Consider the following 13,388-nt stretch of genomic DNA (forward strand, 5'->3'; position numbering starts at 1 on the left):
AATGGCGAGAGGACAGCGCATGCATCCTTAATCAAAAGCCACTGCCGTGGTGAAAAGAAGCCCAGGCGCGCAGAGCCAGTGCTGGTGCCGTACTCGCATAGGTATTCATTGAGGGCCCTCTGCTGCGTGTACAGGCGCTGCAGCATAGCCAAGGTGGAGTTCCAGCGGGTGGGCATGTCACAGATGAGGCGGTGTACCGGCAGGTGAAACTCGCGCTGCACTTCGGCCAAACGTGCAGTGGCACTGTACGACCGCCTGAAGTGACACCCTTTTTGCCATCCTTAGCACATCCTGCATTCCCGGGTACGAGTTCAAAAACCGCTGTACCACGAGATTCAGGACATGCGCCAGGCATGGCACATGGGTTAACTTTCCCTGACGAAGGGCGGCCAGGAGGTTTGACCCATTATCAGTAACCACCATCCCTGGCTGCAGCTGGCGTGGTGTCAACCACCTCTGGGCCTGTGCCTGCAGAGCCCCAAGAATCTGAGGGGCAGTGTGCTGCCTGTCCCCTAGACACACAAGCTGCAGCACTGCGTGACACCTTTTGGCCTGAGACATAGAATAGCCCTTTGAACGTTTACGTGGTACCTCATCATATTCAAAGGACCATTCTGCAGAGGAGGGCATGGAGGAGGTAGAGGAGGAGGAGCAGGAGGGGGTAGAAGTGATCGATCTACCCGGATCAGCGACACCACCAGCTGTTTGCAGACGTGGGGGCAACACTGGCTGCAGCACCGAGCCCTGGCTACAATCCCTTCCACTGGCAAGCAGTGTCACCCAGTCAGCAGTGACAGAAATGTACCGTCCCTGCCCATGTTTGCTTGACCAAGTGTCAGCCGTCAAGTGTATCTTACGGCTGACTGACTTGGCCAGGGACGACACTACATTGCCTTCCACATGTTGGTATAGGGATGGCAGGGCCTTACGGGAAAAGTAATGCCGACTTGGCACCTGCCACTGTGGAACTGCACATTTTGCGAAGTCACGGAAGGGAGCAGACTCTACCAGGTTAAATGGTAATAGTTGCAGAGCCAGTAGTTTAGCCAAACTACTGTTTAGATGCTGGGCATGTGGGTGGCGGGGAGTATACATTTTTTTTCGTTCCAGCATGTGTGGAATCGAAATTTGGCGTCTAGATGTTACAGCTGGTGGTGTGCTGGAGGTAGATGCGACACTGCCTGCTATATCATCATCCCTGCCAGTGGAGGCTGCCAACAGGTGACGAGTGACTATAGCAGGGCCAGGAACAGACTGATGTGCAGGTGGAGCAGGTGGAGCAGATGGAGCATGAGGAGGAGCGCGAGGAGAACTAGGAGGCCGACTGACCGATCTTTGGCCCTTTTGTGGGTTCTTTAAATGCTCCTGCCAACGGGCCGAGTGGTGGGTTGTCAAATGCCTGTTTAGGCAGCTTGTACCCAGGTGGTTGACATTTTTGCCACGTTTTATACCCTTCTTACAAATCTTGCAGATCGCAACTGTTTTATCTGCATGGGATGTCTCAAAAAAGGCCCAGCAAGATGAGGTGTGTATAGTGGCCCGGGAGACAACAGGTGCGGCCTTAGATGGAGTAGGCCGTCTGCTCTCCCCTCTTGCTTGCTCTGCCTCCTCCTCAACCTCAGACCCAACATCTGACTCCATCAAAGACTGAGCATCAGGCCTGGCCTGGGAGACAACAGGTGCGGCCTTAGATGGAGCGGGCCGTCTGCTCTCCCCTCTTGTTTGCTCTGCCTCCTCCTCAACCTCAGACCCAACATCTGATTCTATCAAAGACTGAGCATCAGGCCTGGCCTGGGAGACAACAGGTGCGGCCTTAGATGGAGCGGGCCGTCTGCTCTCCCCTCTTGTTTCCTCTGCCTCCTCCTCAAACTCAGACCCAACATCAGACTCCATAAAGGACTGAGCATCAGGCTGGAGTAGATGGCCGACACTGTGGTCAAACAGCTCAGAAGACTCCTCTGCCATGTCTGAAATTGGGTCTAAGGGAGGACATGAGGTGGACATGGACTCATCTGTATTTGTTCTGACAACTGCAGAAGACTGACCACTTTTCTCTGCCTGGGTCACTGTAGTTGCAGATGATGCCGATGATGAGGGTTTGTTCATATAGTCCACCACCTCCTGTACATACTGTGGACGTATAGCTTGGCCACTGCCGGAGAACAATCCAAATGGTGGCCTGGCTGAGGACTGACCACCACGTCCACCCCTGCCTCTAGACACCCTAGAAGCTGTGCCCCTTTCCGCAGCAGGGCCACGTATGCCTTTTCTTGGTCTACCAGGCATATTTCTCACTGATGCGTTGGCAACTGTGTGCGGTGAAAAACGCACACTGCTATGCGACCCACAGTTGTCGCTGGATACAGCACAGCAGATGTGTCACGCACAGTAGCAAAGCCTTTTGCACAGTGGACCTAACGCTTTGAACAACAGGCGTTAGGTTGTCACTGATGCGTTGGCAACTGTGTGCGGTGAAAAACGCACACTGCTATGCGACCCACAGTTGTCGCTGGATACAGCACAGCAGATGTGTCACGCACAGTAGCAAAGCCTTTTGCACAGTGGACCTAACGCTTTGAACAACAGGCGTTAGGTTGTCACTGATGCGTTGGCAACTGTGTGCGGTGAAAAACGCACACTGCTATGCGACCCACAGTTGTCGCTGGATACAGCACAGCAGATGTGTCACGCACAGTAGCAAAGCCTTTTGCACAGTGGACCTAACGCTTTGAACAACAGGCGTTAGGTTGTCACTGATGCGTTGGCAACTGTGTGCGGTGAAAAACGCACACTGCTATGCGACCCACAGTTGTCGCTGGATACAGCACAGCAGTTGCGTGTCACGCACAGTTGCAAAGGCTTTTGTACAGTGCACCTAACGCTTTGAACAACAGGCGTTAAGTTGTCACTGATGCGTTGGCAACTGTGTGCGGTGAAAAACGCACACTGCTATGCGACCCACAGTTGTCGCTGGATACAGCCCAGCAGATGTGTCACGCACAGTAGCAAAGCCTTTTGCACAGTGGACCTAACGCTTTGAACAACAGGCGTTAGGTTGTCACTGATGCGTTGGCAGCTGTGTGCGGTGAAAAACGCACACTGCTATGCGACCCACAGTTGTCGCTGGATACAGCACAGCAGTTGCGTGTCACGCACAGTTGCAAAGGCTTTTGTACAGTGCACCTAACGCTTTGAACAACAGGCGTTAAGTTGTCACTGTATTTTGCTGCCTAGCAAGCACGTATACCTGCTGTGATAGAGCAGCACTGTGCCACGTGCTCACTAAACAGAACCCTCACACTTTCCCTACAGAAACTAAATTTTCAAATCTAACTAATGTAGTACAAAGTTCCCTAACTACACTAGATATCCCTTTCCACTAAATAGAAAGCTCCATACAGCAGAAGACTGACACTGTCCCTTAAGTTTTTTTTTTTTTTTTTTTTTTTGTAACTCTAAGAACCAGCACAATCGCTGTATCTAACTACACTGGCTGTAAGCTAAATACAATTCTGCTATATGGAGCTTTAGAACCACCCTATATATAGGAAATGTAGTGTAGCAAGCAGGAGTCAGACAGAACTGCTTCAACTCTCTTCAACAGGCTCTGGATAACTGTGCTAGGGGTTAGGCGGGGCCATCTTATATAGTGTGGGGCGTATTCACTCCTGATTGGCCTCTGGTCCCCGTAGTCACTCCAATCACGTTCCTAGGAGACTCCTGCCCCCTCATTGGCTTTTGCAGACGTTTCTGGGCCAATCACGGGCTTTTAAAGCCCAGTTCCTGTCCCAGTGCATTTTGGGCGGTTCTGGTGGCCGAATACCGAACTTTTGCCGCAAAAAGTTCGGTATTCGGCCGAATATCGAACATCCAATGTTCGGGTCGAACCGATGGTCGACCCGAACCGTTCGATCATCCCTATTAATTACCTGCTGAGTTGGAGTATTTGAAGAAACTACCTCCAGTATATATCCTCCTTCCTTATCTGGTTTGGCTCAAGACCTGATGTTTTACTCTAAACGCAGTAGCTGTCCTAACAAGACAGCAAAATGGTCTGGTGAGTGCGCATTCCTGCTTTTGGGTGAAGAATCACTGGTGGAGGATTGATTATTTCTCATTGGCACTGAATATTACCTTCGTGGACTTATTTTAAGTTTTTTATGGACTGAGTTCAATATATTTATTTATATACCTTTTTGCACTTATATATATGCTCATATATAGGTTTCACTGTTTTATGTTTTAACCTTTGTAATGTATCTTCAGCCTGCCAAACATCTGAATTTACGTCAGGCCTGGTGGGCCCTTTTCTTTTCCCGTTTCAATTTTAAAAGAACAGGAAAACTCTTTCCTATCAGTTTATATCCTCTGCACTTTTCCAACCCACTCAGCAGTACATAATTCCCCCACACAAGATTATAGCACAGATCTCCACTGCTCTACTACAACAGTTACAAGGAAATCAATCCCGTTTACCTCAAAGGCAAGAAGGTACACTCAGGCCATCTGTTTGTGGCCCAAACCACAAAGGAAAGCAGTACTTCACTGGGTGCATGATGGAGTACTCTCTGGGCACCCAAGCATTACCATCACCCTCGAGTCCTTGCAACGTCATGTTTGGTGGCAGGGAAAGAAAAAGATACAATAGACTATGTAGCTGTCCAACTTTTGCTGCCAATGAGTACCTCGCACATTACTCCCTGGAATACTTCAGCCACTAAGCACACCTTAGCAGCCCTGGAACCATATTACTATGGGATTTATTACAGATCTTCCTAAATCTGATGGTATGACTGCTATATGGGTCATAGTGGACCGTTTTTCAAAGATGTCTCACTTTGTACCACTGTCAGGGCTACCTTCAGCTCCAATTCTCTCTGCACTCTTCCTATCCCATATCTTCTCGTCAAGCATGACGTGATACCTATCAGCATAGTCTCAGACCGTGATTCCCAGTTTGTATCCCAATTTGGGAGATCCTTTTGCAAAAGTTTAGGGACTACAATGTCCCTCTCTACTCCACACCACCCACAAACGGATGAACAAACTAAGCGTGTGAACCAGATCATAGAGACCTGTCTTCATCATTATGCCAACTCACTACAGTCCAATTGGTCCGAGCTTCTGCCTTTAGCAGAATTTTCCCTCAATTCTCATTGGCACAGTGCACTGAATACTACACCACTCTATGCAGCGTTAGACTATCACCCTCAATCTTTTCCCCTGCCGCAACCATCTTTGTGCGTGCCTGCAGCAGATCAATGTGTGAAGGATGTGCTGCTGCACTGAAGGAAGATCTGTGTCCTGTTACAGAAAGCTTCTGGGAGATATACTGTAAAGTTCATGCCAATAGACAAAGACTTTACTTACATCCGTATGCTATAGGAGACTGGCTATCTACTAGAAATCTTCAACTTAAACAACCATTGGCCAAATTGTGCCCTCATTTCATTGGTCCCTACAAAGTACTTTCTCTAATTAGACAGGTAATGTATCATTTACAGTTACCCGCCTCTCTTCGAATACATCCAGTTTTCCACACTTCCCTCCTCAAGAAGGACATTTTCAACCACTACTCCAGGGTGGCACCCCCTTGGACAACACAAGTATGAGGTTTCGAAGATCCTCGATTCTAAAAGACAGGGCTGTGGTCTTCAGTACCTTGTCCACTGGAGCAAATATCCTATTACCAAATGCTCTTGGCTATCTGTGAATGATTTACATGCCCCTGCTCTAATACGAGCCTTCCATGCAGCCTCACCCTCTAAAGCCGCCAGGCCCCTGGAGGGGTCTGTTTGAGGGGGGGCTCTGTCACATACCTGTCAGATTAGCTTCGGTTTGGGATTTGAACCTGGGTCTCTGGCACAGAAGTGCACAGACCTAGCCATTCAGCCTCTGGAAGGTCTTGGTTTCTGCTGCAGGTTTTTTGTACTGTGCAACTCTCCTTATGGACATTTTATCGCCACCTGCCAACCAGTTGTAGAAGATCTGCAATTATTTCAGGCTTTAAAAACCCAACACTTACAGTTCTCTGGGTCTGTTGATTTGGGTTAATTCCTGTCTGAGCTGCCTCTGTGTTATGTGCTGGATTTACACCATGACGATTGCCTGTTTCCTGACCATTCTTCTGCCTGCTGATTTTGTACCTTGCTGCCCATTCGTGTCTTGAACTCTGCCTGCCTCCCTACTACTCTCCCAGATCCCAACTTTGTACCTCACTTCTAGATCTCAGCTGGCCTGGATGACCATGTCTTTGGCTAATCCTATGCCTATTATACACTTTGAACTCAGCTTATTACAGGTGCATCACACCACCCCACAATAAGCATCACAATAGCAGTACTCGAAAAAGAAACTTTACTTTGGGACACATTCTTAACTCCCTTAAATATGCTTCCAGTCCTTTGTAACCCACAATTTCTATCAAGTTTTCAAAAAGGTTTTGGTAATTAAATTTTCTCCTGATTACATTGAAAAACAATGTATTACCCTTATACATCTACTATAGCCAACATAAACCAAGAAGCTACAAACTGCTTGCTCAATGGCATAGATTTTCCTACCACTTTACACAATATGTATCTCTCAGTCTCCAGTAGAAATCAGAAGGTACTGTCAACTATGGTTTCTGAAAATGTCCCAAACTCCAATCCTATTTCCTAGTCCATCTTAATATGCTTCTTAGGGATACTTACAAAAAAGTCTGTATTCATCCATATAATCAACACACCCAGGAATATGCCTCCCTGCTCTCTGACATTAGTCAGAGCCCCTGATCATGGCACAGTGGTTTTCCCAGGATACAAAACATCAAGCTCATAGAATATTTCAAATCCACAATTAAAAGAATAGAGGAGACTTTCCAACAATCAAATATACCTCCTATGTAGCAGCACGCTGAGATACAGACCGAACCTCTTGACCCCCAAATTCAATTTTTTTTTACATCATTTTTATTGTATTAACACTTTTTAAAAACAAACAGTAACTCCACTTTTGTTGAGAAAAAATGTTCCCCCTCTGTGTGATCTATGCACATTGCTAGGATTTTAAACTTTGTTGCAGATTCCTACCTTTTATTAGTCTATAGAAATATCTGTTTGTTAGCCTGTGTCTGTGTGCAAAATTAGGGTAAATGGTAGTAATTTTACAATTATCAAACAACATCTGCACTTGAATTATTCTAATGAGGAAAATTGCAATGTCTGCATTCCTTTAGATGTGTTTTTACTTTGGGAGAATCCTATTAAAAATACAATTTTGTTGCAGGGGATGCCCAAAATGCAACTTGTATCTTAGTGCAGAGTTCTGGGAAAGTCAGTAAGGAAATCACACAACCAGGAAATTACATTTATGGGGAGCGTACTGTACACCATCTATATACAGAAAGCCTCCAGGTTTCCATATTAAATTGCATTTTACAGAAAATGACAGTGCTGCAGATTGAAAAGGAAAGGGCATGTTTATTAACATTCAGTTACAAAAGGTCCTGTGTCACAATTGTACTGTATATCCTATATTATTTTTTTTATTTGCTATTTTTACCCACACACATGCAGTTACCCTTTAACCAAATCTGGACCGGAAGGATTTGCCCCCTTAAAGACCAGGTCATTTTTTGCGATTCGGCACTGCATTATTTAAATGGAAAATTGTGCAGTCATACGACACTGTACCAAAATAAAATTGGTGTCCATTTTTCCCCCACAAATAAAGCTTTCTTTTGGTGGTATTTGATCGCCTGTGTGATTTTTATTTTTTGCACTATAAACAAAAAAAGAGCGACAGTTCTGAAAAAAAATAAAAATAAATAAGACAATATTTTTCACATTCTGCCTTTATAACATTGCCAAAAAAATAAAAAATTAAAATCAAAATGTATAGGCCAATTTGTATTCTGCTAAATATTTTTGGTAAAAAAAATTGCAATAAGCATATTTTGATTGCTTTGCGCAAAAGTTATCACGTCTACAATCTAGGGGAAAGATTTATGTCATTTTTATTGTTTTTCTTTTACTAGTAATGGCAGCGATCTGCGATTTTTAGCAGCACTTTGACATTGCGGCGGACAGATCGGACCCCTAACTGACATGTTTTACACTTTTGGGAGGACCAGTGACATTACCACAGTAATCAGTGCTAAAAACATGCACTCTTACTGTAATAATGACACTGGCAAGGAAGGGGTTAACCTAGGGGTGAGCAAAGGGTTAAGTGTGAGCCTAGGGGAGTGATTACCAACTGTATGGGGGATGGGCTTGTGAAATGACCACAGAGACCTGTGATCCTATATAGAAGGATCACAGACGCTCTGTGATAATCTCAGAGAGAAGAACGGTCAGCTGTGTTTACAACGGCTGACCATCTTTCTCTCTCAGTGGAGACGAATTGTGGGTGCCCGACGGCAATCGCAGCCGCTGGTCCAGTGGATCAGCATCCCGCTCACCTCCCTACCACGTGCATGACCGACGTAGGGCTACGTCTTTTCATGCAGCCGAGCAAGCCTGTCACAGTGAAACTGCGGTGGGCGGTCGGCAAGTGGTTACCTTTACATTATTGTACATGTTATTCCTAACTATTGTCAATTTAAAATTTAATGATGTGTATGCAACTCAGGATGGGCCGAACATCCCCCTGTTTGGGTTCACAGCAGAACTTCCGAACAGGGGAAATGTTCTATCCCGAACGGCGAACCCTATTGAAGTCTATGGGAGCCGAACAGGAAAAATCAAAAGTGCCTATTTTGAAGGCTTATATTCAAGTTATCTCCCTTAAAAGGGGTATGAGGGTCTGGGTAAAAACAATAATTTTTTCAGGAGCACTGATTTTAATTATGCTTAAAATGCAACAATAAAAATGAAAAATTCCTTTAAATATAGTGCCTGAGGGGTCCCCTTAATGTGCATGTAAAGTGGTGTAACTGTAGCATGCATTAAACATGCTAAAGCAAAAATGAAATTTCTAAAGAAAAAAAAAACAAGTCAAATCCCACTTAAAATGACTCGTTGTTACAGTTGCCGGAACCTGGCTATTAAAAAAAAATAAAGAAAAAACAGTGTTAGGCCCCCCCCCCCCAGTCCATACCAGGCTATAGATTTTAAGCCAAAATTAAAAAGAAAAATGGTGTAGGGTCCCTCCCAAAATCCACTCCAGACCCTTATCCGGGCATGCAGCCTGGCAGGTCAAGAAAAGGGGGGGATTATCAAACGCCCCCCCCTCGAAATATACCTTTGGGGCATTACGTCAGAAGGGGGCAGTGCCACCAGGAGACTTAGCCAGGTGGCCCGCAACTTTTCTATATAAGAAATGTCAAAATGTAGAGTGGGCATATAGCGGGAGGCTTTCCAGTAGCATTTTTAATTTTTTTGAGTCAGCGGGTGGCGTGATTAATGATGAATTTACATCGAGGGACACTATTTTTTATTTTTTAATAAAGGATTTGTCAAAAACTGTCCCATGTGGTTATTACTTTTGAACACTTTTTTGGTAAATGGGTAGGGGTACCATGTACCCGATATCCATTCAGATAGGGAGGGTGGGATCTGGGGGCTTCCAGATTCAGAAAAGTCCCCCACCCGCAGACCTCGACAACCACAGCCCAGGGATGTCAGGAAGAGGGCATGTGGCCTGGTATGATTCAGGACCATGCCAGGCTGCATGCCCAGATAAGGGTCTGGTATGTTTTTTTTTTTGGGGGGGGGCACCATTGTTTTTTTAATAAATAATCCATAGCAGACCAGAAGGGGGATCCCATGACATTTTTTTCTTTATTTTTTTTTTACCAGCGCTTTTTTTTTTATGCAGCTGTCAGCGGGAAACCCATTGACAGCTGATGACTCATCGGTTGTTAAGGATGCCGCGGCCGGAGGCAAATGTTCAGCCTGAACTCATGCTCGGGCTGGACCATTCGCCCATCCCTATGTAACATCGTCAACACTATAACTTTGAGGACCCATTCTGGAGATTTCTTCATAAATAAAGAATTTATAAAAAAAAAAAAAGAAAAAAAAGAAAAATATTAGGAGTTGATTTGATCTTGTTCTTTACTGATTTCTGAACATATACACATGGTGTGAGTCACACTGAAAATGGAAAAGCCCATTTAGAGACAAAATCCAAAAGATTTGCTATAGAAATTATGTGGAAAATAAGGGAAGAGATAATCCATTAAAGAATATTTTCGTTCAGACCCAGTGTCTTTCTCATAACATGAAAATCACTTGAAAATCTTTTTGTCCTGCTTTTCCACTGTTGACATAAAAAACTATTTCTTCTGATTTTGCTGACCGATTGACATTGCTATGCTCTATTATGGTTATACAGCATATCCTGTAAGAAAGAAATCATAAATCCAACTAATGTTCAGCCTTCCTTAATTGTAGTTTTTTTTTTTTTTTTTTCATTCTGTTTTTACAATATGTCAGATTATTCTCATTAACCCATTATATCCTGTCAAGACCTTTTTAATACATATAACCTATTGTATTACACTTCCATTTATCATGGAATGGAGATATTGCAATGTTTCACTATCTAATTTCCATGAATGAGTTCCATCCATCATAAAGTGAGGTATAGATCAGAAACCATAACTAAAAAAGGATGTGTATTATCATCATTTGTTATAAAGAAAACAAGTTATGGAAGGCTGTCTTGCTTTTGAAGTTTTAAGGTTTGTGAGACAGTAAGGATGATAATGGATACAAATGTTTAAACTCATTCACAAGTTCAGGAAATAATACAACATAATTAGAATAAGGTAATACAAAGATTAAAGCAGAACTCTAGTTAAAAATGATTAAAAAATCTTTTTAGCCCATGCAAAGATAAAGTAAAAATCAGCTCTTTCTGCAATATTTACATTCAGTCTAGAGCTGCCCTCACAGTACTCTTGGGCCCATCTCTTACAGTTCCCCCTTTATATCAGTGTCCTCAGGTCCCCTTCACATCACAGCATCTCTTTCCATTACAGTGCCCCTTTACAGTGCAGTCGCCTTTACATCTTAGTGCCCCCTTACATTCATTTATCGTAGACTGCTCTGTTAAGGGGACACTGTACTGTAAAGGGAGCTGTGATGTAAAGGGGGCACTGTAATGTAAAGGGAGCTATGATGTAAAGGGGGCATTGTAATGGAAAGGAGACTGTTCTGTAAGGGGGGCACTGTAATGTAAGGGGAGCTGTGATGTAAAGGTTGCTGACCTATAAAGGGGCACTGTAATAATTACAGTGCAGTGAATTCTACATGGGTTGCAGGTTTAAGGAATCCCAAATTCATGATATATAATATTTTAATGTTGCCCTTTTAGCAGCAATAAAAGATCTGCTCTCTGCTAAACAGTCTTTTTAATGTTCTTTGATTGGCTCATGTCTCCCTTGGTAATGTTCACCTATCAAGGCCCTTTTTTTATTATTATTAAAAACGTACTATGGAATGGAAAAAAGACCATAAAAAATGTATGAGTCTTGGCTCCTATAGACTTCAATGGGCTTTAAACACTATATTGGGGGTTTGTTGATTTATTAAGTGTAGCACTGCCCCCATGGCAGCTGCTTAGATTGGATTCCCCTGGGTTACCGATAGCAAATGTCTGTTAAATCTTGGCACTTTAACACTTGGCTCAGTCAATGAACAGTCCAGGGGATTTGTTTTTTTTTGTATTTATTTAGGAACTTGGATAGGAGAAGGGATGAGTGGGATACTCCAACTTGACAACTATGCACATATTCTGAGGACTTATCACTGGATTGAGTGCGGCAAGGCCACTGCTTCACCTTGCCACCACTGAAGTGAAGATATGAAGGATGAACTATTCTGTGAATTACTCTTCAGGGTCCTACTTGGCACCCCCTTTCTCACTGACCGTGTGTGCTTGTCCTCTGACCCTACTGGAGCAGTCCTCTTCCTGGGCAGACCCCTGCCAGGCTCCCTGGTACTCACGGACACTGTTTATCCTCAGGTAGCTCTGCCTTCAAATCCACCGTCGGTATCCTGGACCTCTTGGCTCAGCACCACACCCTGGCTTACCAGGCCGACTGCCTGTGACCACTTTCCTTGCTGACAGGAGGAGAGACTGCCATCACCCTCCTCCTGGGACCTGGCTTCCCACCCAAAGACACCCTGTCGCATGTGCCCCTGGCTTTTGTGTCCAATCCCAGGATGCACTGCGGTTGTGCCCTCCCACTGGGACTGTCACAAAAGCCTGTGTGTCACTGGCTTCCCTATTGGATACAGTGGGGACACTCCCTCAGACCAAGTGAATCACACCCTGGACACATGAAACAGGCAAAACTAAAAAAAAAAAAAAAAAAAAAAAAAAAAGAAACAGGCAAAACTTAAAATCCTGCTCCCTGATAAGCAGAAGAACAACCAAATGCTTTTACCTAGCACCTGACTAGGAGGGTGCTACATGAGTGTTCCACAATTGTCCAGCAAAGTGAACTTTGCCCGCTTTGCTCATTACTAATCAGGACCCAATTCAAGTATGATGTACAGATTAATTGCAAATCCAAAATTGTATGATACTATGCAGCTTGCACTAAGCTACATGTCCAGTATATGTTGACAACACTACATTAAAAGCTAATCACTTTGTTTTCAAAGAAATTTGCTTCTTCCACTATTTCCTAACAGCAGGATTAGCTTGACTGTTTAGTGAAACAGACACCAACTAAATGGCAAGAGTGTTAATACTAATCAGAAGATTTGCTTACATTTTCCTGCACTGCTTTTTTGCGCTTCAGGAACCTCATGCACCAGAAAATTGATACATTTTCCTTTTGTGTGTCATTAGCTACTATGCTTGACCCTACCTTTTAGATTGCAAGCTCTCGTGAGAAGGACCCACTGAACCATATTGTATTCAATTGTATTTTAACTCTTTGCCTTGTGATCACTAGCTTCTGCTGATTCGGCATCCTTGTACACACTACCCTTAGGCCCCTTTCACATAGGGAGTCCGTCAGGCGGACTCCGTTTTTCTCAGCGGGGGATCGATCCGCCGATCCCCCGCTAGGCAGGTGGATGGCAGCTATGTCTCTGCGCTGTGTGCAGAGACAGAACTGTCAGGTCCCCAAGCAGCTCTATGAGGGAATCGGATGAGAACGGACTGTTTGTACGTTCTCATCCGATCCAACCCGCCAGACAGATGGAAAATAGGGTTTCCATCTGTCCGGATTTGACGGATCGGATCGGATTGGATGTCAGCGGACATGTCTCCGCTGACATCCGATGCCTCATAGAGATGCATGGGGCATCCGTTCAGATCCGCCTGAAAAACGGACAGGCGGATCTGAATGGACTCCCTGTGTGAAAGGGGCCTAATGCTGTTTGTTCTAATGACACAAAAAGGAAAAAACAAAAGCACCTGCCAAAAAAAATCCAAAGAAT

Source organism: Pelophylax lessonae (genome assembly GCF_965119305.1).
Source record: "Pelophylax lessonae genome assembly, chromosome: 4".
In the NCBI taxonomy this organism is placed as follows: Eukaryota; Metazoa; Chordata; class Amphibia; order Anura; family Ranidae; genus Pelophylax; species Pelophylax lessonae.